Source organism: Linepithema humile, chromosome 8 (assembly GCF_040581485.1).
Source record: "Linepithema humile isolate Giens D197 chromosome 8, Lhum_UNIL_v1.0, whole genome shotgun sequence".
Taxonomy (NCBI): Eukaryota; Metazoa; Arthropoda; class Insecta; order Hymenoptera; family Formicidae; genus Linepithema; species Linepithema humile.
Window position 1 is genome coordinate 8,282,870 of NC_090135.1, and position 24,467 is coordinate 8,307,336.

At 42.5% G+C, this 24,467-nt stretch overlaps 1 protein-coding gene across 11 annotated transcripts in view; it reads right to left on the bottom strand.

Annotated features, from left to right (window-relative positions):
• Nucleotides 1-24,467, bottom strand: part of Rbp6 (RNA-binding protein 6) — a 581,361-nt gene that overhangs the window by 176,293 nt on the left and 380,601 nt on the right. Inside the window, exon 1 of one of the 11 annotated variants that reach the window (XM_012364149.2) lies at nucleotides 9,065-12,902. The exons of the other annotated variants lie outside the window; for them this stretch is intronic. The gene's annotated coding sequence lies outside the window, so the exon portion shown is untranslated. Of the gene's footprint in view, nucleotides 1-9,064; nucleotides 12,903-24,467 lie in introns of those variants that run through there. 11 annotated transcript variants of the gene reach the window in all.

Here is a 24,467-nt window from a genome sequence, read left to right on the forward strand (position 1 = left end):
GAGCCTTACGCCGTCGGCAAATTTTAGCGGAATCATGAAGTAAGCAACTGCCGTAAAAAAATGCGCGCAAACGAGTGCGAGTCTCGTAAAAGAGTTTCCACAGTGGCCACTCAAATTTCTTTACGGCATATCTAAACTTTGCGGTAAATCCGGTGCTTTCGTTACATGCTTCCTGAGGCACGTGATATTTTGACACGATACTTTGACTGGATATACTTATCGTCCACGAAAGTAGTTTACTTTATGAAATTACTATCATCTTTAGGATACTAGACAGAAAAAATTTTAATGGAAAAAATACTTGGGATGTATCGATACATTTTGTTTCTTGAAAATATATTACGCTAAGTAGATCATCTCGAGGCTAAAAATCCGGCAAAAATCAACGTGTTTGCGGCGCCGCGGCTACCCTCCAGTTTTCACGGTTTTCCGTAACCAGAGACGCGAAAGACAGGCTGAGATTTCATTCTTCCGGTGAAACCCAACGCCGATGCGTTAGCTTTCGGTTCGCGCATGATACATTTATTGATCCTGTGGCATCAAACGTTTACGAGTTGCTCTTTGAGGGCGAAGATGAAAGCGCTGACGCTCGACAAGTGCACGCTGGCTTAAACGCTCCTCTATTTCTGCCCGCGCCTTTGATGCGCATTATCAGGCCTCCTTTTTTTACTCAGGCGCCCGATATATTCACGACCCTTTCAGACCCAGCAGCATGCCGATATCACGGCCGAGGCCGCCCGCATTTTTAATCTGTTTCAGAATTGTTTGGGACACATCGTTGTGTTACGTAGGAATTTCGACGACGCGATCGGATAAATGAAATGTATCGCAGAAAGTTTCCAAGTAATCTTTTTTCGCCGGTGTCTTTTCCAGCTTGAAAATTTATTACAAAAAATGCTATATTTTATGATGTATTACGTAATGCATCCATAATCATAAGACTTTTTTAATCTTCAAAAGATGAATAGAACGCGCTGTTAAAATTATGTGCCACTTTTTCAAGCATACTCGGTATAATGAATTTCAGTACGATATATGTATATGCAAATGGATGCAACATACGTAATAAACAAAATATTTGCATTTTTTGGAATAAATTTGCACAAAGAAAAGTGTGTTTTTTCCAAGTGCTTTATTCAATGCACTATAAATAAAAAAAGTAAAAACAATGTGTTTCGATATAAATATCTTACGTATGTTTTGTATCGTATAAAATTGTTACAGACAAAATGATAAACAAGCAGATAAAAATATTTTTTATTCATTTATACTAACAAAATGTTTCAAATTTTACGCATTCAATCTCCGTACCGGATATGTTTCTCGCTTCCATTAATTCACACAAATGCAAAGATACATGAATTTATAACTTGCGGTGTTACTTCACGATACGTTGTCGTATTCCCGGCACATATCGGGCAATCTTTGCGAAACTCGACGAAGTCAAAATCCATACTGGGGAAAATGGAATCTTGTGATATCTCTGTGACCGACTCCTTCACAAGCACGGGGACGATAAAAGGGGGACCGGTTTCTCGGGATCCCGCAGGGTGCTTTTTATCGAGTCATGCCCGAGATTTCGGGAGCGCTCGTAAACCTCACCCTTCGGGACATCATTCCCTTCCGGAGAGATTCGTGAAATAAGCGGCATTCAACGCTGAATTCGTCCGTGCCGTAATGCTGTTTCGTCGACACGCTGACTATGACATTGGTTGTGAGCACACGAGCCCCGGCTGCCATAAATTGAGCACCGAAACGACCCGACCCTCGCGAGATCATATTTAGAGCTAAGCGGCTTATGGGCTTTCTTTCGTTTTGATTTAACAGTGGAAAAATGGTTTAAACTCCATTCGTATTTCTGTGCTACGAAAAATTGCGGCAAGACGCGATAACCGATTGCAGCTTGCAGCCCATCAAAATTTTAAACTTATCTGTCTCATTTCTATGCATTGCCAGTTATGCATTTTTCGCATCTAGCGTTGTTAAAATGCAATGAAAAGTATATTGAACGCTCCAAATACTTTATGAAAGCTAATAATTGTTATATATTCTTTTATATATTCAAAAAACTATTCAAAAATATATATATAATCCAATAGATAATATATTTCAATAATCTTTTATTATTATTCATGGCACTATAATCAATAAATGAAGTCATCGAGTCCTTTCAAATTGTATGCGCATCGATTTGTTAATCTCTTTCTTTTGTGCTTCTATTCTTTCTAAGAGTTTTCTAGACGATCGCGCATCTGAAGAAGCTTCCTCTCGAAGGAGTGGGGATGTAAAAGGACATAATCGCGCATCTAAGCCGTCCGAGCACGTAGGAATTCAATAGCGATCTAAACTCAATCGCCTCGGCCACGAGTTAGCACATTCATAGTAGTTTACCCTCCAGCTCCGCCCGCCCGTGCTATGCCCGCGGAAGGGCTGAATAGGACGTAAAGGCGGCTATTGTGAGGCGCCATTCAATCGCCGACAACAGAAACACCATTAGGGGCAATGTACGGTGCTGCCAATTAAAATGTAGAGCGACAGCCGGAACGACCTTGTCTCGATTCACGTCACTCGGCTGTTGAATGAATGGATCGAAGCGCTAAATCAGCTGATAACGCGCATTATTACAAAAATATATACTATTAGATTAGATGGAATTAATTTATTTCATCATTTTTTAATAATAACTTTTTTTTTTAATATGACGTCCTCGTTCTTTCAAAAGGTTTCACTTTTTAATAAAATTTCAATATTTAGAAAGGTAGAACGCAATTTATTTGAAAAGCGAATACTATCTTGTAATCTTGTTCTTTTAAAAATAATTCATAAGTATATGTTTATGATTAAAATATGATTGAAAAACTTACCAAATAATTAATAAAGGAAATAAATATCCACGAGGATCAGTAAACTTTGTAATTCCATATTTAAATTGAGGATATCTCATTGCTTATTTTCTTATTTTTTAATTCTTATATTCTTTTTTCCTCACATTTTAAAATGTTTATTTTCACGATGAAATTATTCGAATCAGGTTTCCTCGAAACTTCTGCAGAATTAAAGGGATATTTCGTTATTGTGCCTTCCGAATAGTTCGAGTTTCAACGAGCTTCCATGTTGACGTATTGGCGAACAAAACGAAAATTGCAATATGAACGGCAGTGGCGCGGTGAGATGCACCGACGCATAGCGAATCCGGTTGGCCGCGGGCGGTTAAATCACCGTCGTAAACCGCAATTCGCATATTATGCCAACGCGATTCAACGGTCGAATGAGGTTGGAGGTCTCTTAGTGCGGATCTTGGGTGTACCGCACGTGCGCCGACGAGGGATTAATTAACGAATCGTGTACCATGCGCGGTCGCGGTGCGTACCGAGCGATGTCTATGTTCGTCGATGCAGAAGCCTCAATTCTCGTCGGGCTCGTCCCGGTAACGTATCCCAGCACATAATGTAGTATTATTTTCCTACTTCGACTCTCCCCGTGTAACTCAATGATTTCCTCGCAGTTCACCGCGCGAGAGATCGATATTTTGAGAACCGAGAACCATAACAATAACTCATTTCTGCAATCTTTACGGGTGATTCACTAAAGCATAAGGCAGTCCAATTATTCTATAGTCCCTTCGATTCGTCTTGCTTCCTGACTGCCTATTTTCTACGTTTCAAAAAAAAAAAATGTCAACGAGTTGGTTGACACAGTTATTCACTATCTAGATAGAGTTAGTGAGTGTGTACGTGCATACGGTAGAATTCTTGGAAAGTTTTACGATTGTAAAAAGAAATCTAACAGAGCAGTGTTAAAGAATAAATGTAGATATCAATATAACAATGATAGCAGCAACATTTTTATTTGCAGATCAATAGAAGGTAAATAAAGATAACTAAATTGATAAATTTGTTCCTACTGTGGGAGAGTAAAAAAAATAATAGCAATACAACACGAAGAAATTTATTGATTGTGTACAAGGATGTTACATATGTTTGTCGCTTTGACGTCCATTTGTCTCATTCAATTGAAGTAATTTCGATCATTTTCAAAAATCATCATATTTCCAAAATAATTCATCGAATCGCTCCGAAATATCTGCAATTCGTCCCAAGAGAAGCTTGAGAATTTCTAACTAATATAATTTTCCAGATTGCAATCAACGCTAGCATGTAAAAGTGCATACTTTAGAGCAGCGCAGGAAAGCGCAGCCACAAGAGAGAGTGAGCATTAATTAATAACGCCAATATGCTGACGCGCGTTAAATATCGAATGTGCGCACGAATAGAACCACTTTCTATGCGCGCAGGTGCAATTAGTAAAACGATCGCAAAAAAAAAAAGTTTTTTTGAGAGACGAGAATCGAATAAAAGGACGAGAGGCACAGCAAAACAGAAAATGGAGGGAAAATAGTCAAGAGAAAAAAGTGTGCCGTAGTTTACGCGAACGTAAAACGGACATCCGCCGCAGCCATTCCTTCCTAGCATAGCATTAATTCTATTATTTGTCGCACGATTCGCGCCGAGACTGATTTTTCTAAGCTGTCGGTAAAAAATAATTTCAGCAAGTACGTGATTAAGATGACACAACGTTATCGATAATCAAAATCGCTTTATTATTAATACACTCAACCGAGAGACAAATATTTGAGAAAATATAGAGTTCAGTGTGAATTAATATGATTATCATTTTTTCTCTATCCGTTTAAGACTACTACTTTTGAAGAAATGTAATTTAAATAATGATTATAATAGAGATAAATTCTAGAAAAATATAAAGTTAAAGTTGAATGTTGGTTTTTTTTTGAGAATTTTTAATTAAGCATACGGTTGAGCTAAGCCTGGCTAAGCATATGGTTAACCTACGCCGGAAAAGTGGTTTTTCCTCTCTTGCTTCTCCTCTTCTTCTTCTCCATTTCTCTTTTACTCGCGCTTAGGTATCGTCGACTTACATATGCATCGAAATGAAAGGGGTCGGTTTGAGTGGACCGACGGAGTCACCTACTTTTACATCCCGGTCGTATATCGATGGCACGAGGGATGCCGGCCGTGCAACCGTACAGAACAAAATCCTGAGAATCGCGAGGACTGTCCGCTTGTTCCGCCGTCCCGGATTTAAAAGCATTCTGATGTAAACAACCGTGTCTTTCGCAGCATCGACCACCTAAATTTTCCCTTATTGATGATGCACTTATTTCTCCTTTTCACATCCCTACTCGCGCCTTTCTAGCCTTCCGAGGATAAAGTCAGCTCGCGAAATATACACAATGTCGTAAAAATCTGTAGTATCTTTAAAAGTCCATTAAAAAGTTCGCTAAAGTACCTGCGATAAAAATAAGCACGATTTCTCCTGTCAACTGTAGATGTTTTAATCGTCGGGTTATAATATTTTATCCTACATATTATCACGCTTTATGCGAATTTTGAAACATTTCTAGTGGAGCTTTGTCCAATAATTTTAAATGTCTTCATCTTTTTTCCTCTGCGTTTCATCTTTTTGAGACTAAAACCGAAGCGACCACTAAATCCGCTTACTCCTTTTGCCATTCGCGGAACGAGCAATCCAGGCTTTCCTCGGGTAGCGAAGTCCGGCGTTGCCGAACGATATAAAGAGCGCATCGTCATAGTCGTCAAGCCGGAAACTTTGGCATTCTGCTTTATGCTTCGAAAGAGAAGGAGGCTCTACGTCGTCATCCCCAAGAAAAGGCGGAGAACAATCAAGTGTCCCCGAAGGGCGCATCACTGTGGGGAGCTCAGCGAAAAACGATCCTCTCCGTCCTAACGCGTCAAACTTTAAAGGGGCGCAGTTTAGGACTCCGTTCGCGTAATAACGCGTTTCGTTATCGCCGCTTTAAATTCAAAATCTCTTTTACTCGAGACATTCGTGTTTCTAAAAATATTTGCGTGAAAAAAATAAAAGAAGTGATGTTTTACATTTCAAAGACACATTTCGACACTTTCCACTCGTTGAAATTCAATAGTGTTGCTTGCGACACTAGTTTAATACTGTGCAAAATAATCATATTTTTTTCTTACTAAATCACCTGACACTAACAAGGTGTCGAGATATTGCACAAGTTTATTTATTTATTTATTTTTTTTTTTTTTTTAATACAAACGTGAACAGAATATCGATATTTCGAAAATATCGGTAATTGACTAGAAAGAGTCACGTCTGTAATCATCGTTTGCGTGTCTGATTCGTATCGCTCGTTTTAGCAAAAAAATAGGAATTTTTATTTGAAAATATTGATTTTTACCATGGTCAGCAATAGAGCAAACACAACAGCGTTCTGAAAATACCAATAATCGACTGGAAAATATTTATCTTCTTATTCGCGAGTCTCGCGTTTGCAGATCTATGTTCGCGATATTAAAAAGATATTAGACATTTCGAACAAGACTGCGAAACCGTGCCACACACATTCTGAGGTGAAGATTGTATTTCAGATAACGGTGAATTTTACAACGCGATGCGATATATGGGTCAGCGAAAGGAGAGGGTGTGAAAGCGGTGGAGATAACGGCAGAACTCTGTGGATGGATCGTTCGCGCGACGATTATCTTGCATGACAATGCGTTACCGTAATTTCCGTCTACACGTCAGGAAGTTTTAAGAACTCTATTTAAATGTCTTGGGGCCTAATCAAATTAAAAGGTGGATACGAATAGAGTTTATTATGTATTCTGTCACGTGAATTCTTATGGAATACAATAATAACGAATAAACAAAATTGAACTTTTATATTTTAGATTTTATATTTTAGAAAAAATATAATATTAACTGCTTTCCGATAAAAGATAAAAATAATCATATAAAAATAAATAGAAATAAAACAAAGCATTTTTTATTTGAAATCTCATGGTTCTTTCAGGGTGATTTTTCTGTAGTTCTATTTCATATAATATTTAAAAACATTCCAATTGTAGAATTAAATAAGCGCATCAAATGTCGAAGTAAAACGACACGTAAAAAGACTGCTCGACGATTATAAAAAGAAAAAAGTATCGAAGCAGAAAAAGTAGTTCATATACGACGAAAATATTTGATGATATCTATGGACACATGTAATCGACATGAGATAATCATAAAGGGATGATTCGAAACTAGGAATGGCAGAAGGATCGTAGATAACAATCGAGACGAGAAGAGACGGCGAGAGAGAAAGAGAGAGAGGGAAAAAGAGATGAAACGAGAGGCAAGTTCTGCTGGACGGCTGCCACAAGGCGCTCCGAAAGTAACGATCTCGTTATCGTTCCGCCTCGAGAAGCGAAGGACTTAAGATAATAAGTTTGTATGGGAGGGTGGAGAGTCCTTAATAAGAAACCGGAGCGCTCTCGCGCGCGCGAGAGGGAAATAGCGCCCGCTTACCTCTCTCCACCGTCATCCGCGTCAGACCACTCAACTTATTAATTTCATTAATATTTCTTTCATGCGATTTGACGCACCGACGCGGCGAGATTATTAAAAGCGCGCGAAAGAGCCGTAATACTCTCGGAAACTTTGTCTTCATTACCACGCGACTTATTTAAAAAATTAACTGATCTTTCCGGATATCGCTCGCGAAAGGCCATATGCAGTCAAGCGCGGGAGAACTTGTTTCTTTTAAATCGCAGTGTCATCCTTAATACCGTCTTTAAACATCGGATCGATATTTTCCTTATTTTGATTTTGTCATCACGATAGAAGTTTTCCGATTCTCACGTCAAATGAAAAAGTTCACTTGTAGCAAAAATGAAAATATATTGCATGTAATCGAGATAATATATACACAAACAAATGTAACAAGACATGTAAATTCAATAGCTTCACCTCTATTTAGAAAGAAGAACAATTGCTTTCGAATCCAACATAAATGTGATCCATTTGCAAATAACCCAAGTCAACCATTAAATTCGACGAGCTCGACTGATATAAAGTCAAAAGCAAAATTAATTTCGCTTAGTGAAGTGCAATATTGCAGATTCGACGATCAATATAAACAAAAATTTGCTCGGTTTGCTTTCAATGATTATATCGAATGAATTTGACAGAAAAACGTATTACGGAAATGAGATTTCTACTAAAAAGATCAAATGTTAAAAGCAACCGCATTTAATGTTAAAAAAAATTGCTTCTACTGATTTTATTCAAAGTCAATGAACCGAAGTGAAACTTATAACCACTCTCGGCAAAAGTTTTCGAACGTGAAACTATAGGCAGAAATAATTGTATAAATTGGATATTATAGATAATTGCGATTCTCGAACAACAAGAAAGTTGTGTTATTAATCTTGTATATTTGAAAAGATTCGCGGAATCGTATTAAATTGAATTAACCGTGAACTATTTGAGCGGAATCTTTCGCGTCCAGCGTTATCGTTCGTAGAGAGAAACTGCGTGAATTTGTCTCGAGTATCATAGGAGCATTCGCGAGCGGGGATAAGGTAAATGTCATTTATCTATCGCCGTATCAGACGGGACACGGAAGTTGAGAAAGATTTCGAGAACTGCGGACTTCACGGGCGTACCGGAAGAGGCGAAGTTGTCCGCTGTCATCTCCGTGAAACATTTCGGTCACTGCACATTGTTGCGAGGAGTGCACGGGCGAGAGGAACCAGGAGAGATGGAGTGTGAGAAGGGGGGTGAAGGAAGAGTGGGTAGGAGGGGCAGGGGGGAGGGCGGGGGAGGCGAGGGTGAGAAACAGAGAGACAGAGAGGGAGAAAATATCCGACACCCCGGTTGGTTGGTCCGCCTCTGTCCGACGGATGACGTCCACGATCAAGCTCCACCCACACACATGCCCCCAGCCAACGCACACGTAGCCACACACACACAATCACACGCATTCATACACGCGCACGTATCTACACCTACGCGTGGCGCGCACACGCAAACGCGCGCGAGCGCGCGCTCACATGCACACGCATTCTGTGCCATCCGCGGCGCGTGTGTGTGTGTGTAAGAAGCCGACACTCGCGCGTACGTATCCGCGGCATTCGCAAGCTCCGCGGGTCCTTCGAGATTTGATGCAGAAGACTGGTACTCTCGACGAGCTCTGACGAGAGGTCTCGCGAGAGACAAGGATTGCGCACCGTACCTTCTCGGGGGTGATGAGCGGCGTGATGTACGTGGTGACCGCCGTCGTGTACACCTTGCGATGACCACTGGGGTGAGAAAACTTGCAAGGTCACCCAGTACCACTGTCGAGTACCGAGTGCCGTGCGATCGGCGCGGTTGTTCTTCTTCCTCCGCGGAAGAGAGAAGCGGGGACGAACGCTTCGATCAAACGGATTTGATCGATCGGTCGTCGGTGAGCGGCAGATTCGCGGCTCGTTGGGCACACACGCGCGTGTATTTGCTTTGTCCGTGCGAGGGAGGTCGATCGTGCGGCACGCACGATGAATTCACACTTCCGTGGGATCTGGCGTTTCACACTAACAATTACAGTATATCCTGGTGGAGAAGGTCTGTCGAGCGGCTTTTCACAGTGCAACTCGTTTGCAACGGACTAGATCGGGCTCGACAGTCGTCGGAGCATTGATCTCGGCGATTTGTTTCGGCAGGATCCTTTCACAACTTTTCTTCGCACAGATCCGGCGGAGATCCAGACGTGTGACTAGAACGTACACTGTTCGCGATGCGGAAGACACTAGATGTGAACCTCGGGTCTCTCCAACGAGAGAGAGAAAGAGAGAGAGAGAGAGAGAGAGAGAGGAGACGTGAGAACGTGACAGGACGACGACGACGGCAGCGGAGCGCTAATCGGTTCGCGTGCTTTCCCTCTTCTGACAGATCCTTCTGGTTCGGCGCGCTTCCGTCTGTGTCCAAAGTGTGGGTACCGCCGGTAAACGCCGTGTGTCAGACGATTCGTCGTTTATCCCCCGCTGTTATTGCGTCACGGGGAGGAGGCGAGACGGATGAAGAACACCCGGGATAGAGAGAGAAAGAGAGAGAGAGGGAGAGAGAGAGAGAGAGAGAGATCGACTTGCGGGCACACACAGGCAGGTGGTCGTCGTCGCGCTCTTCGTCACCGTACGTTGGGTTCAATGCTGCACGCTGTGACGCCGAGAACAGAATGGGGCGATCGTGAAGGCCCGGGCAGTGAAGCCGTAGCGAGGGGAGGTGGACGGGAGCCGCGCGGGTGTCGGCGGAGTGGGGTGCCGGATAGAGGGGCGAGTGAGTGTATTCCGGGAAGGGGCCCCTTCAACCCGCTCTTTCGCGTCCTCCGCCCTCGAGCGAGAGCTACCCCTCCGAGGCGCGCAGGCGCCCCCGGGGCGCTGCCGTCGCTCGAGGGGGAGTGCGTTTCTAGAGGAAGACGAAGGGAGAGCAATCTGACGGAGGAGAAGGGTGGAGGAGCGTGAGAGTGAGAGACGCGGCGGGTAGGGGGGAAGGAGTACACGGAGCTCCTTCTCGCTCGCTTCCTTCCTTCCTTCACCAGCAGCAGCACACCCCAGCATCGACCGACGCGCCACGCTGCTCCGAGCCGTTCGTTTCCTCTCCTCCCGCCGTCCTCCCTCCTCCTCCAACCCGCAAACCTTCTCGCCACGCCGACCCAACGGGAATACTTAATGCCAGGAGAGAGGCTGACTGCCTGACTGCCTGCGCCAAGCCATGCTCGCTTGACGGCGGGATGGCAGCGAGGGAAGCCAGCACATGGAAGTGGAAAGGTTCGCGCGAACCGCCGGATGTTGCTTGCGAACCTTGCGGCTACTTGTTACGCGTCCGCGAGCTATGCCCGACGATTTTCGTGAAAACGATGTCGCTCGAGGTATTTTTCTCGCGGTGTCAATTTTCACGCACGTTCAATATGTCACTGGCGTATTTTTATTTCGCTCTTTTCATATTATATTCATCGCTCGTGGCAGCTAAGAACATGTATTTTTACATTATCGTGTAATTTGATAATTAATTTGAAGCAGCAAAGTTTTCGAACCAGCGGTCGATTAAATCGACATCGAGCAAAATTGAACTGTATAAAAATTGAAACAACGAAATATAACGGCCGCAGTGCAAGGTGCAAAGGACATCAGTTTTGTTCGATATTCTATCGACAGCTGCCGAGATAACGCAACAGTGATGACCCGCCGGCCGTCCAACTAGTTCAAGCCTTTGCTCGAGAAACGGTAGCCTGGTCCGACCAATATTGACCACTACTACTGCCGTCGGATTCCGAAGCCAACTGTTTCCTCCGCTCCGCTGCCTGGCCGGAAGCCAGGACCACCGCTCTCTCGCTCGTCTAGCGGCTCGGTGTGAACGTATCCTACGCTTAACACGGAAGGAAAAGGACTAACCTAACCCAGAAAGATTTCATTGAGCCGCAACGTGACTTGGCCGACCGCCAATACTATGGACTCTCTACGCGGATTCTTGCAATGACCGCCGCTCGCGGGAGTAGCTGCCATAAGAATCACCATTTTTTCGGGAACGATCACCGCCTCGGAATGTGCCGTCGAAATGCTCTCCGTCGGATAAAGTCGAATGCTTCCGGTTATCGGAAGGGATAGGCGACCGTTCGGTCGTAAAAACCTAGGTCAAGCTTCGACAAAAGTACGTGTACCGATATCGATATTACGTTTTTCCGTTATCACGCGAGGAGAGATAAGAATTTCGGTTTGTTTGTCTGTCGTTCGGTCTAAAAGGATACCGATAGCGCTAGCAGGAACAGGATTCCCAATACTCGGATGACGGTGCTTGCGAGAGACAAAGTGAAGGGGAGAGGCAGGCGTTGCTTGCTCGCGTGCATTTGGCTTGCATCCAAAGCGAGACGCTGAATGAACTTGGCGGGAAAACCGCATTGGCGCGTGTTTCCTTCTGTCGTACGACAGACGCGACTACAATGGCTGGCAATATCCTTGCACCGGCTGCGTGGAGACGTCTCTATGTTGGAAGATAACACTGAAGATAACCTCGGAATTTATCGACTCTGTTACGTTAGTAAATAAATTCGTACTGTCTCAGTCTGGTTTCCCGTGTTATAGCTTCTGTTATACGATTGAAATAATTATTTGACATTTTTATGTCGTCGTATACATATATGCGTATTAGAAGCCAGTTGCATTGACAATTTGTTTTCACACACATATAAACACATCTATAAATATCATTTGGAAGAACATAATAATTTATTTTACAAATAGCTATAACTTTGAGATCGGAAACCTTATTAATTTCAATAGAATATCTGCGTAAATTTATATGCGTATAATAATAATTACAGCAAACTTTCTGAATCAGCTTCATGCGTAAGTTTATAAATGATAGATACGATAGAAAAGCTCGATATATACAGAAAATAACTAAATTAACTTCCGAGTTGGAAACTATAATAAATTACAAACCGACAAACGTCCACGTTAATCGTTTTCAATGCCAAGTTTCAAACCATTTCGGGTTCTATTACCGTATCTTCGTGGTTATGTATTTATGATGTAATAACGACGCGTTGCACACACTGCGGAAACAGTTAGTGGTGGGCGAATGACGGATTATTCACTGGTCTCGAGATTTCGGCTGGTCAATGCGAGCCCGTAACCGCTTCGACGATCCCACAATAATCATTACTCTAGAGGCTGTCGACTGCCAAGGATGACGTGTAATCATGATATTGGCATATAACTGAATTATCGCGCTACACGGGAGGGTCCCGCCCTTTCCTCCGGGGGTGTCCTTCGGTCAATGTATATTCTACTCGGTGACCGGATCGACGAGATGTTAACGCAATCGAACTGTACTACGCTGCCCAAATCGCGCTAATGTAAGTGAAATGCTTCTCACGCTCTTGTCACGATAGAAACTAATAAACTGGTTGAAAATGTTTAATTGGAAATCTCGCAAGCTTTCAAACACAACGCGTTTAAATAGTGACATTGTTATGATGTATTTATTTTAGCGATATTTCGCTGAATTTATATTATATATGGCGTTTTCAATAAAATATTCATTTATCAACTTTCTATATTTGGTTAAATATAACAATAAATATTTTGCGTTATTTTAACATCTCTACAAATTAAATTTATAGAAATAATTATAAACAATCTAAAACTGAAGATTCAAAAGATTGATATATAGATATCTCTCTGATTATTTTAAAATAATTTCTTTTTTTATCTTATTCGCAGGTATCTCGAAATCGTAATTAATTAGATTAGCAACGAAAGATTTAGTTTTAGTGTTTTCGCTTTAAATCTTCAATTTTTATCATATCCAAGATATCGCAACATTAGAACTGGGTGAATGAAAAAGTGCCATTAACTCGGTCGCGGGATCGATGAGCAGATTCATACCCCTCAGAAGCCCCGATACCGAAGAAAGAGAACGCCGATGCAGCCTTCAATCTCTTTTAACTCCCCTTCCCGCAATCGGTATTTGTTTCGGTGACAGTACAAGGGCAGCGTGTTTTCGTCGTCGGACTAGCAGCCGAGTTTCGAAGGCCCGCATGCAAGATGCACATTGTGGGGGGGGGGATGGGGAATCGAAAGAAGGAGGCAGGGGACGTTCGATAGTATCGTTCCGACCGCAATAGAAACTCTTCCACGACCCAATTCGCCCTTTCCCGCATGACGTCGCCAGAATTTTTGGTCGCGATTCTCGAGCTCGATACTTATCCCCCGCAATATGGCTCATCCCGGGCGAACCCACCTTGCCTGTCTACCTCGAAATCGCTCCTCGATATTCTCCCGATTCGTTCCCCGGATTTTTCCTCCCCATCTCCGCGACTCGATCGAACGAAAAGTTCGAAACTTTTCTAAAATATTAGACGCTCGAAGAGTGCGAGAGGACGCGTCTCCCCCCCCCCCTCCCCCTCAGCGCTCATATAGATCTTTTTCTCGTTTCAATCTTCCACCTCGTCTTCTCCGTTTAGCACTTCGAACTCCCGTTGTTCGCTCGCCGAGGTCGGACGTAAGAACAGAGAAAAGAGAAAGAGAGCGAACGAGAGAGAAGAACCGCAAACGGGTCGGATCAAGAAAGCTAAAGGTACGGAGCAAATAGCTCGAATCACGCAAGCCGTTGCCTCGTAATTAATAGGGCGCACGAAAACGAGCTACTGCGCCATCAGCGACCCTCAAGATCCTCCCGGCAGCTACACATCACCTGGAAGAGCTTGTCCGCCGTAGAGAGTTTGGAAGTTTCGAGAGATAAGCCTTAATCGATATTGACAGTGTTTTACGTGTCTCTTTCGTAACGCGATGATAAAACTGGCGAGCATAAATTTAGCAATTCGCGAAATAGTGAACAACAAACGCGCAACATCGATGCAGAATATGTCTAAAAATTAAAAAATTTTAAATAACAAACTGGACCACATCTTAAGATACTCTATTATATTTTTAACAAATATATGCGCTAAAGAATATATAACATCTAAAAGAGCCTTAATTTAAGTTTCTTATTTTTAAAAGAATTGTTACGAAATTCAGCCTGCGAAAGTCGCCCTTCATCAGATTTTTACTCGTGCGTCCTTTCGCGCAAAAATTTATATCCGGTCGTAAGAATGCCTTGTGCTTCCCAAGCATTTATCTCATTCACTTCGAGCGAGAAAGTGAGGACCGGGATGAGAGGGAAAGGGACGCGAAGGGAAGAGTTGGCCGAGGTGCTTGGAGTAAATCAAAGGAAGGAAATGAATTTTTATCGAGGACAGAAGGCCCTGGATTCGTCTCGGAAGTAGCGCCAGCTCCTTGCTCGACCGAGAGAACCGAGTAAAATCTACGAAAAAATCGGCAAGAAAACTGCGGCGAAACGATACGGTGCTCCAGACCGTCTTACTCTCGCCTTCGAAAAAGTACTCGGAAAAATTCAGCAGCGCGATAAATTTCTGGGATCTTTCTCCCTTTTCCCGGACGCCCTTATTTTTCTCTTCCCAGTAGCCGGTTCTTCACCGGATGATTAATAGCATTAATAAGACAGAGTTACCATCATCATACCGATTTCCAAGACATAAAACTTCTTATCGATGAAAATTATGCTTAGTAATTTTAACGAATAAAGGTTTCACGGCTGTGTAAAGCGATATCTTAACATTGAAAAAATAATCCAGATTAAGCCTTTCTTCGCCGTATAAAAAATATGAAATATTTGAGTTTATCAAAGAAATGTATTCCCAAATTTACATTCCAAAGTTTATTTAAAGTATATAATTTTCTAATATTTCAGATAAAATATATTTAAATAATGCTTGTTCATTTAGCAATAAATTATATTTAGTAGCTAATTAATTTAAAAAAAATAAGTATCTTGTTCTTTTTCTTAGAATTATTTACAACAATTTCCGCGAATTTTAAATGCTCGCTAAAGATTGCAAACGCAAAATTCGCTTCCGTCGTGAGTGAAATTACGTGCGATCCATCGTATTCGAATGTAAGAGAAATAGCAAATGATTGTAGTTAGCAAACAAGTTGCGATTAGTAGAACGTGTCGGAAGCATCTACAGTACAGAGTTTAGCGACGCCTGCGTTTGCTTAAAGACAGGAGAGAAGGAAGAGGTGTCGCTGGTAACTCTGCGGAAATGTACACGCAGGTGTGTGCCCATAGAATCCTGGTTCCGCGCGAAGCTCAGTAATGACTCTCGGTCGTTAGATTGGTTTGCGCGTAATATGCCCGCCAATGCGACGCTGTACGCTCGATTAATCCACGACCGTCGCTCATTCGCGTGATATTAAGACAGCGTGCGGCAAAGTTTTCCAAGAACATGCATTCAAATTAAGCATATTAAATTACTTGATAAGTTATAACCATGTTGTATTATTTGATATATTTATATTATTACTTCTACAAACTAAATTTGACATTTTACGTCAAATATCGTGAGTTAAAATCAATCGTGACATTAAGAAATCGTGAGCTACATATGTAATTACTAAAATCACTTCATTTATGCGATTTTTCATAAAGTACACGACAAATTTAAAAAATCTGTTACAGAAATGTTACATTCGCGTAGATACGTTTGCAAGAAAGGGATTTCTTCTATCCGTGTAAACCTTTAAGAAGTGGATATTGCTCGTTTCGCACCTCTTATGACGTTGATCGTAAGAGGATCAGACTCGGATTTACGATTCTTTCGGCAAAACGATAGAGGTACAAAATAGCGCAATCACGGAACGTCGTGAAACGTAGATACAAAGTGCAGTTTTTATCATTAGATTTCACTGTACGTACACATCGTCGTGTTTAATCAATTTTATCAAAATACATTTTACAAATTATTATTACTTTAATATTAAATTTGCCGATGAAAACCGTCCTGCCAATAAATTATTTAAAACTAAATATCAATTTTGGAAATTGTATTACTTGCTACATTTAATTTTCCAGGCATTTCACAAATAATTTGTGCTTTCAAAAATGATGCACAATACGCGAGTGAATATGCTAATCAACTGAAAACAATTATGCAAACTTTAAGCTATTCCACAAGTCGAAATTGAAATTCTATAGTGGAAAAGGACACGACTGGTCAGACACACTCTACACCATGATTACACCAGCAGTTTACGAAGAGAAACAGCGCGCGCGCGCGCGCGCGATGGAATTCCGCGTTCGTTACACGATATCGACTCTATTTCACGCTCATCAACTGCGCGAGCGTCTAGAAAACTTCACGGAGAAGAGGAAATCTCGTCTCGGTTCTTCCCGGGTGCTCTCATCTCCGGTTTTGACGTCGACTATGGTCTCGAGCTCTCGAGAGCCTCTCCGCGCGACACAAAGAGAAGAGACCGCGAACACAGAGAAAATGCGCACAGTGCGAGGGGGGGAAGAAGTCTAGCTCGAGGATGGGAGACGCCGACATACGATGACACATGGAGGAAGGCGAAACGGCAGCGACTTTTCGTAAGCATAATGAAACTGCCTGGTAATCTTAGAAGCCGCCGCACACCGCCTCGTCCGCCTCTCATCGTGGCAGTCGGTTGGGTTAAATGTCTCGAAATGGATATTCCCTGCCTTTTCTCGCGGTAGACGCTGAGTTTGGCGGCCGACAACATGCGCGCGTTACCGTTTCAGATATTACGCCGTAATCGCGCTTCGTCGGCAGCCCCGACGTGAATTTCGTACCTTGCCGAAGCAGCTCGGTTTTCTCACTCAAGATCGGGACTTTGAGCGCGCTGAAATTTTCCCTCATATTATTCCTGCGCGACAAATGTAAAGTTTAATTCTGATTTAGATTCTCAATTTTAGAAATTTTGCCAAACGTGTACTGCAATATTAATGTAACAAAAATGTGATTGACGTTGTATTTATATCGCCTATGTTAAACGTTAACAAAGAACATGCGCGCTCTAAATATGTAAATAAAAAAGACTGTCACGAAAAAAACCAGACATTAATCCGTATTCTCAGCTCCATTAAGCGCTATCTTTACTATCAAATTCGGTTATTCAATTCTACTATTAAAAGATCGCCTTTAATCTGTCACTCACTATTAACCTTACGTTGGGAATGTAAAAAAATACAGCATATATAAATGACAAAAATATAACACCAATATATAATATTAAAATATAATTCTCAAAAATTATTTATATTCCGATTTTAATTACTCCATTATTATGTAATTTATTCTTTGTAAATTTTTAAAACTCTGTTAAATGCTGCTGATGTGCACAAAGCATAGAGACATCAGTTCCTTGCCTCTCTTTTTTAAAAACGTCTCTCGCTAAATTTTAATTCAAATGATGAAAATGTCTGGCTTGATATTTTTCGATCGATATCAACTCTCGTCACGATATCGCGCGCGAGCCGACCGACTTCTCAACCTCTCGCACATTTCCGAGCGATAATTTTTACACCGGATGTGTTTCGATCGACACACCGAAACGTGATCAACGAGCCTGTAATTAAGAGCGCCTCCGTCGAAGCACGATTTCGCGATCGGCAATGAGCGAGATAAATACGAGCAAGACGGTCGTTTTAATTTAGAATTTCTCCTTGCCTGCTTTCTCACAGGAGACTCACCGATTAAATGCGCGATACGAACCGCCCCCGACAGAAAACGCCTCTTCGATTCTTACCTGCAACAAAAAGGCAACGAGCATTTTAATCAAACTGTCGTCGGGTGAGATAAGAATAGGGCGCGTCTTTGCGTTGGCATTTAGAAAGCGATTTCTTTCATTCTGTCTCGTCCTTCGAGCCTCTTCCTCTTTCATACCCTAGCGTAAATCTTGTAAATAAAACGTGCAAAATTATTTTACTTAAAAAAATACTCCTGACACGCCTCGCGGAACGTGAAATATATTTGTCATTCCTTCGCGTCTGTTTTATAATAAATCTTCCTCAAACGATTCGCATTGTGAGAAATGTTACGAAGTAAAGGGTTAAATTTCCAGGAGAAGACAATCCATGATCATCTGATACGCTTAAATTCGCTGAATTTATATTAGGAGCAGCGACGGCAAAAGTGCACTGAGTTGTAGCCAGCCTCGCCAAAATGCCCTGTACACAATCAATCTGTTAAACGCACTTATTTATCCTTGCCCGTCGGGACGACGGAGCAACGTCGGGACGTCGGGACGTCGGAACATCGATGTAGCTATTAACTACGGAGATATATTTGGCGATGGTCGAGCGAGCGTCTCATTTTAGTTAGTCAAGATATATATCCACTAAATATTTAAATTACTAGTTTGCATTTTTCGCGAAAAAAAGTTTTAACTAATATTCATCGCAAAAATCACATTTTTATTTTGTTCCTCACATATAATATAATATTATAAATCAGTAAAAAAAATTACAACATATTATGAAACAAATATATTAAGCAAATATATACTTGTTGATTTGTTCTCTGGAAATCAATCGATTAATAATTGTTGAAATCACTTTAATATATTTATTTATTCATTTATATGATATTTATATTTTAATTAATTTTACGTAAATGTTTTTTAAAAGTTGCCGATTAAAAAATTATAGAATAAAATAGCATAGGCCTTCACTACGAAAGAATTTATTCAAAAGTATTAGTACGCTATTTCTCGAAAACTTTGAGTATTTTCTATAATTTTGGTAGATGCAAATTTCTTTGAACAAGTGACTTGTCGGCAAATTGGCAGAGTGAAAGTGCCGGTTGAACGAGTCAGTGTTAACTCTGACGCTGCCTATCCAGCGAGTGGACACAAAGCGTGTCAGGGGTGGCTATAAATCTCAACGGGCTTCTGATCAAACGATCAACTAATACCAGGACTGTGAGAGGTTCGCTCTTTCCCTCGGAGCCGTGTCAGTGCTCCTTGCCCCTTCGTCAGGAACCCACTCGGTTACGGGATAATCCCAGCTGCATTACCTTGATGAGCTCCGGAACTCCGCCTCCTTCGTCCGCCCCACCAAGAGACCTCGGCTTATCCCGGTGTTAGGCAGACGTGGCTAAAGATCGCGATGCATTACTACGATCTACACGCATGTGTGTGCAAATACGTACGTACACGCGTGTATACCGTCATGCGCGTAATTCCGCATCCGGAAGACTTGACGTATACACGGCGCGATATTGGGCGGATTGTTGGCGCCTAGAATAAGACGTCGGGAAAACGTTGCGATGTATCGCGAGGAAGATGGGTGATCCCCGAGAGAGGCACCCTCCATTCAAATCGAAAGGAAAAGATCGGCTCGGTCGGATCCTCGCGGAGAATTCTGACGCAGCTAATACACTCCACTCCGCTCTCATGGTTATCTAGATTTCAGTATCGCGAGAGTTGATTTCCAATCGGACAACCTCCTCCGAGGATTTCCCACGGAAATTGCTCACGGTCAGATAATACGGCTAATCGACTCGAAAAATAAAGAACAGCGCGCCGAAGGAATTCTGTGAAACGTTTAAAATCGGAAGCAGAATATTTTTGTGTTATGAGGATTTCAGAATTCTACCTTCGTCTATTAGAATATTAAATATTAAGTAATGGCAATTAAATATCGAACTAAAATTCATCTTTCAATAAAAATATGGTAACTTGTACAATGACAAACTTGTTTTTCTACAGATTGTGGCAAAAGTTATTAAAGTAAACTCCTAAAAAAACAAAAACAAAAAAAAAATAGAAAAAAATAGAAATGTGTCAACGAACGAGTTTTTAATTTAAGTTCCAATCTCATTCAATTGCCGCGCTGCTCTTAAACACTCGGGCCAAAATGGAACGCGATAGCACAGCCGCCAGAGAGTCAACCGCGGTTTGCAAATTTGATCACGAGGACGCAGCCGTCGAAGTTCCAAGCGCGAGACTTCTAATCTCGGCGAAGAAGGAGAATAAGATGGCGGTGGAAGAGGGAAGAGGGTTGCGAGATTAAAGCGGGGGAGGCTGTTAGACACCGAGCTCATCTTAGTTGCTCGTCTAAATCTCTCCCTGAGCGGGCTAAAGCAAGCTCCAGTGGCAATACGTAACAACTATTAGCGAACCGACATTCATCTCGTTTAACTCGAGTTAGCGGCCGCGCCGCGTAAACCAAGTCCAGGAGCCGTGTTAGCGGGCCGCATTGCTTAATACGAGTGTAGTGAGCGAGAATCGTATCGCTAATTTATATGAAGTAGTCCGGCCTATTCGTGCCAGCGAACGCATTAATCAATATTTGTACGTCGCATATCGCATGCTCTTGCAGTGATACGAAAAAAAAAAGAAAAATCAAACCGGTATTTTTGCATGCTACAAAAACAGATTAGTTCGAGTGAACCGATGTGAAAACTATCATGATTTAAGAATAACGATATAACAATACGATATTAATGACAAATTTATTGTCGTAAGTAAGTTTTAGAAAACGTCGAGAGTTGATGATGAAATTTCCGCTGTGAAAGGAAATAGGCAAACGTTGGAGCCTTTTCTTTTTCATAGACAGAAACGGAGAGAACAAGAGAAAGGCTAATTTAACAGAAAATGCTTCGCTTTAGCGAACGAGACGTCAAAGGCGCTCTACAATATCGCGGCATGCACATACCAAGAGTAATCGGCACTCATTCCGGACACGTTCGCGGCATATTATGTTATTAGTCAAGTCAACGAGCGTAAAGCGGCGGTCAGAAGCGGTCAGGAAACACACCTGGAGAACCTGCCCCTCGAATCCCGAGAACCCGTAGCACCGGCCGGAGGGCACAGGGGACGTAAGCTCGTTAACGAGTATACAGGGTGCGGGACAACTCGCGGGACAAACCGCGCAGCGTAAACGGGTAAACGTCAAACGACTTTTCACACATTAAGCATACGAAAGCGCGTCTCTTGATAAGTGAACTACCCGAATGCGGTAATTAACGGTAACGACATTAATTTCCCGTCGACAAAGCGATCGCTTAACCGGTTAACCAAATACGGAAAATGCGGTTTTTGTACCGCGTCTCTATTACATTTTTCTCGTTATAAAGAGATCGTTGCCGAGCGTAACCGAATTAGCGGAGATAATGAAAATGAACTTTTTACGTTCGCCCTCTTTGTCATCGTCTTCTCCTTCCTTGCTCTTTGTCAATTGATAACTTTTACGCGAGAGCGTAGCACTGTTCTTCGGGATTCCTCGGCGGAAGAATCTCCTTATCTAGGCTTTTCTCGTCACTGTCCCCTCATTTATTTCGCGCTTAATGTATACATTTCTATCTCCCCGCCGCCCGCAGGCCTCTTTCAGTCCTTCAATCCTTTTCACTCCGCTCTTCTGACAGAAACTCCTTCGTCAATCCCCAAAGGAGACGCAAATAATGCCGGGATTATGTAAACGTCACTCCGAAGCGAACCACGCATCTGTTCGGATGTATTCAAATTATTTCGCTGACAAACAATCGTGAACACAAAACATACACATCTCTATAACTCGTGAATAGCACTGATCAAACATGCAAGCTTTGAAGAATATTTTTATCGATAATTATCTGTCAATAATCTTTAAATTTTTAAGTTTAGTTAAATAGTGTTAAAAAAACAATTTTAATCGATTGAAAGTAATTATTTTATCATTTTTGCAATTGATCGCAGATATTTTTTATACAAATACATTTATTACTATACTTAAAGCATTCATAAATTCTTCTCTAAAAAATTGTTGTTAACAAAAATAGCAGCAATAACAAAATAATTTGTATTCTGCATACGCTATATGGAATAACATATGCATAATAATATGAATAGAGTGCAGAGTAAATATATATATACAATATTATCTCGCATATCGCTCGAGAGTTAACTTTCAGCACGCTCTTGCGCCATTCAATCAACGCAATGATGCTACATGGAAAGATGTTAATTTACGCTACTTAGTGATTCCGTTTCGCACATGTGTGTCGTAAGATCTTTTGCAAATTTGCACTAACAAGCTACTCATTGGCTTGCATCACTTGCGTCTAAAATGATGCAACATAAAGTGCGCGATATCGAAAATCACGCTGCGGCACGTATTTACGCCTCGCTAAATCTCTTATTATCCTTTCTTTGCTCGCATTTGTTGAAAGTCAAAGTCTATTTAAGTCCTTGTAATTGGTATCCGCTATCCTCCGCCATCTTCGCTGATGCACCATACACTTGGTGTCCCAATTTAATATGACTTATGCATATTCAATGGCCTTTCCCCGCCTGCGTCTACACAGAACAGCGTGCTGCGCGCTACCCATCGTGAGACGAGAAACAAAGCTAGTCAAATTTCGCAACTTTGCAGCTTTTAACTCGATGTGTGCTGAAGTTGATTAGAAAAACTTTAAAAGTGAAAAATAGCACGAAAGATTCTCGATTTCGGTGAATACAAATTTCACATCGTTCTCTTTTCATCGCGCCGTATTATTTTCACCCGCTAACTGCATTATCTTCATTCTACATAAAGTTACCGATAATGAGCTCGTAACAATGCAATGTGAGTTACGAATTATCGGAAATAGATGGAAAAACAATACTGCAATATCTTGTCAGTTCTGCGAAAACATTAGACGCGTAATCCACGTTGATTAAAAATTGCATAATAGATAATCGTGATCAAAGAGATGCTATCATCCGAGATTGCGACGGTATCGATTTTCGCGAGGTTACGCGCGCGTGGCGAAATATTATTCCGCGAATCAGAATAACGGCGGAGAGGTGGAGAGGAACCGTGGAGACAGACAGATATGGCGCGCTCCGTAACTTTTCCCTTTATCCGCTCATCCCGACGTCGTCTGCCGGGACCCGACAATGAATGGATGTCAAAAACGCAGCAATTAATTCAGCCCTGCGGGGAACAAAGGCGTAAGAATACCGTCGGCCGTCGTCTCGTACTCCGGAGAAGTTCTTCCTCGACCGGGGACTCTCAAGCCGAAGAGAGGAGGGAGGTAAGAGGGACGAGTGTAGGAGCGGCGGGAGTGAAGAAGGAGCGGGGGGAGGGGGGGAGGGATGAGGGAGTATAACTGGCAGTGAGGTAGCAACGAGCGGCGAGGCACAATAGTCGGATCATCCAACTTTACTTTGCTTATTGTAATTCAATTTCACGGGGCGTCCGCCTGCTCCTCTCGGCGCACTTGCTCGCTCGCGCTACCCTACCTTATTTCTCTCTTTCCGCCCTGACGTCTTCCTCGCCGCGAGATCCTCGTCGGATTATAGGGGAGGGAAGCGAGCGTCTACTAACCGACGCGGGAGATGGACTTGACAACTGTTTAACATCCTCGCTTACAATGCCGATCTCGCGAGGCAGCCGCGATCGTGCCCGCGCGCCGCGTTTCCAGCACTCGCTCTCTCGCACAGCGCTCGCGAGGAGTTCGCGGTTCAACTCCGGATTCTCAGGTCCCTGTAATTTACGACGGCGCGTAACGCGAGGCGCTTCTTCCGCCTCTCTTCCATTGTCGCGAGCGTTTTCACCCATCCGACGTGATTTTCAGCGAAACTATTCAGAGCGTAACTGTTAAATATACACAGTTTAATCCAGTTTATTGTTTCCGTAAATTAAATGTAACTTAACACGAGCTGTAATCCCCGTCGCGCTCTCCCGGCGGGAGAATATTGTGCTCGATTGTGCGAGATTATTGTTATACGAGTCCGATTGATTGTACAATAATATAAATGTATTCTTCGATTTATGGAAGACTGTAATCTCCGAAGATTAGCGCATGTCCCGATGATCCCTGCTCGATTAAGATAGCTCGAATCGAAAACAGATGCATGGATCCCCCGCGGTGGTGCTGTCAAGCATGCAGGGTAAACATCGGTAACTGCTTGGGCGGCGAAGGGTAAGAGGGTTGCATTCCCGAGCAATATCTTGCACCAAATTGTGCACGGCACGAGACGGCCCTCTCCCCCCTCCCCCTCTTTGCCAAGCTCTTCCACGTTCTCCATCCCTCGCGCGTTCGTCTCTTTCTCCCGCAGCTTCTCATCTTCATTCCCTCTCTCTATCTCTCTTTCGCTCCTCTCCCTCACCTGGTTCACCAGCTGGGCTTCAACCGGATGGCTTCGTAGCGATGCCACGGCAAATACGTGAATGTTGACTCAGCCAGCTATCAGACCCGGTACCGGCGTGCTTTATTCGAGCTGACTAAACATGCCAACTTAGATTGCCATAACACTGCGCGAGCTACCCGTCAC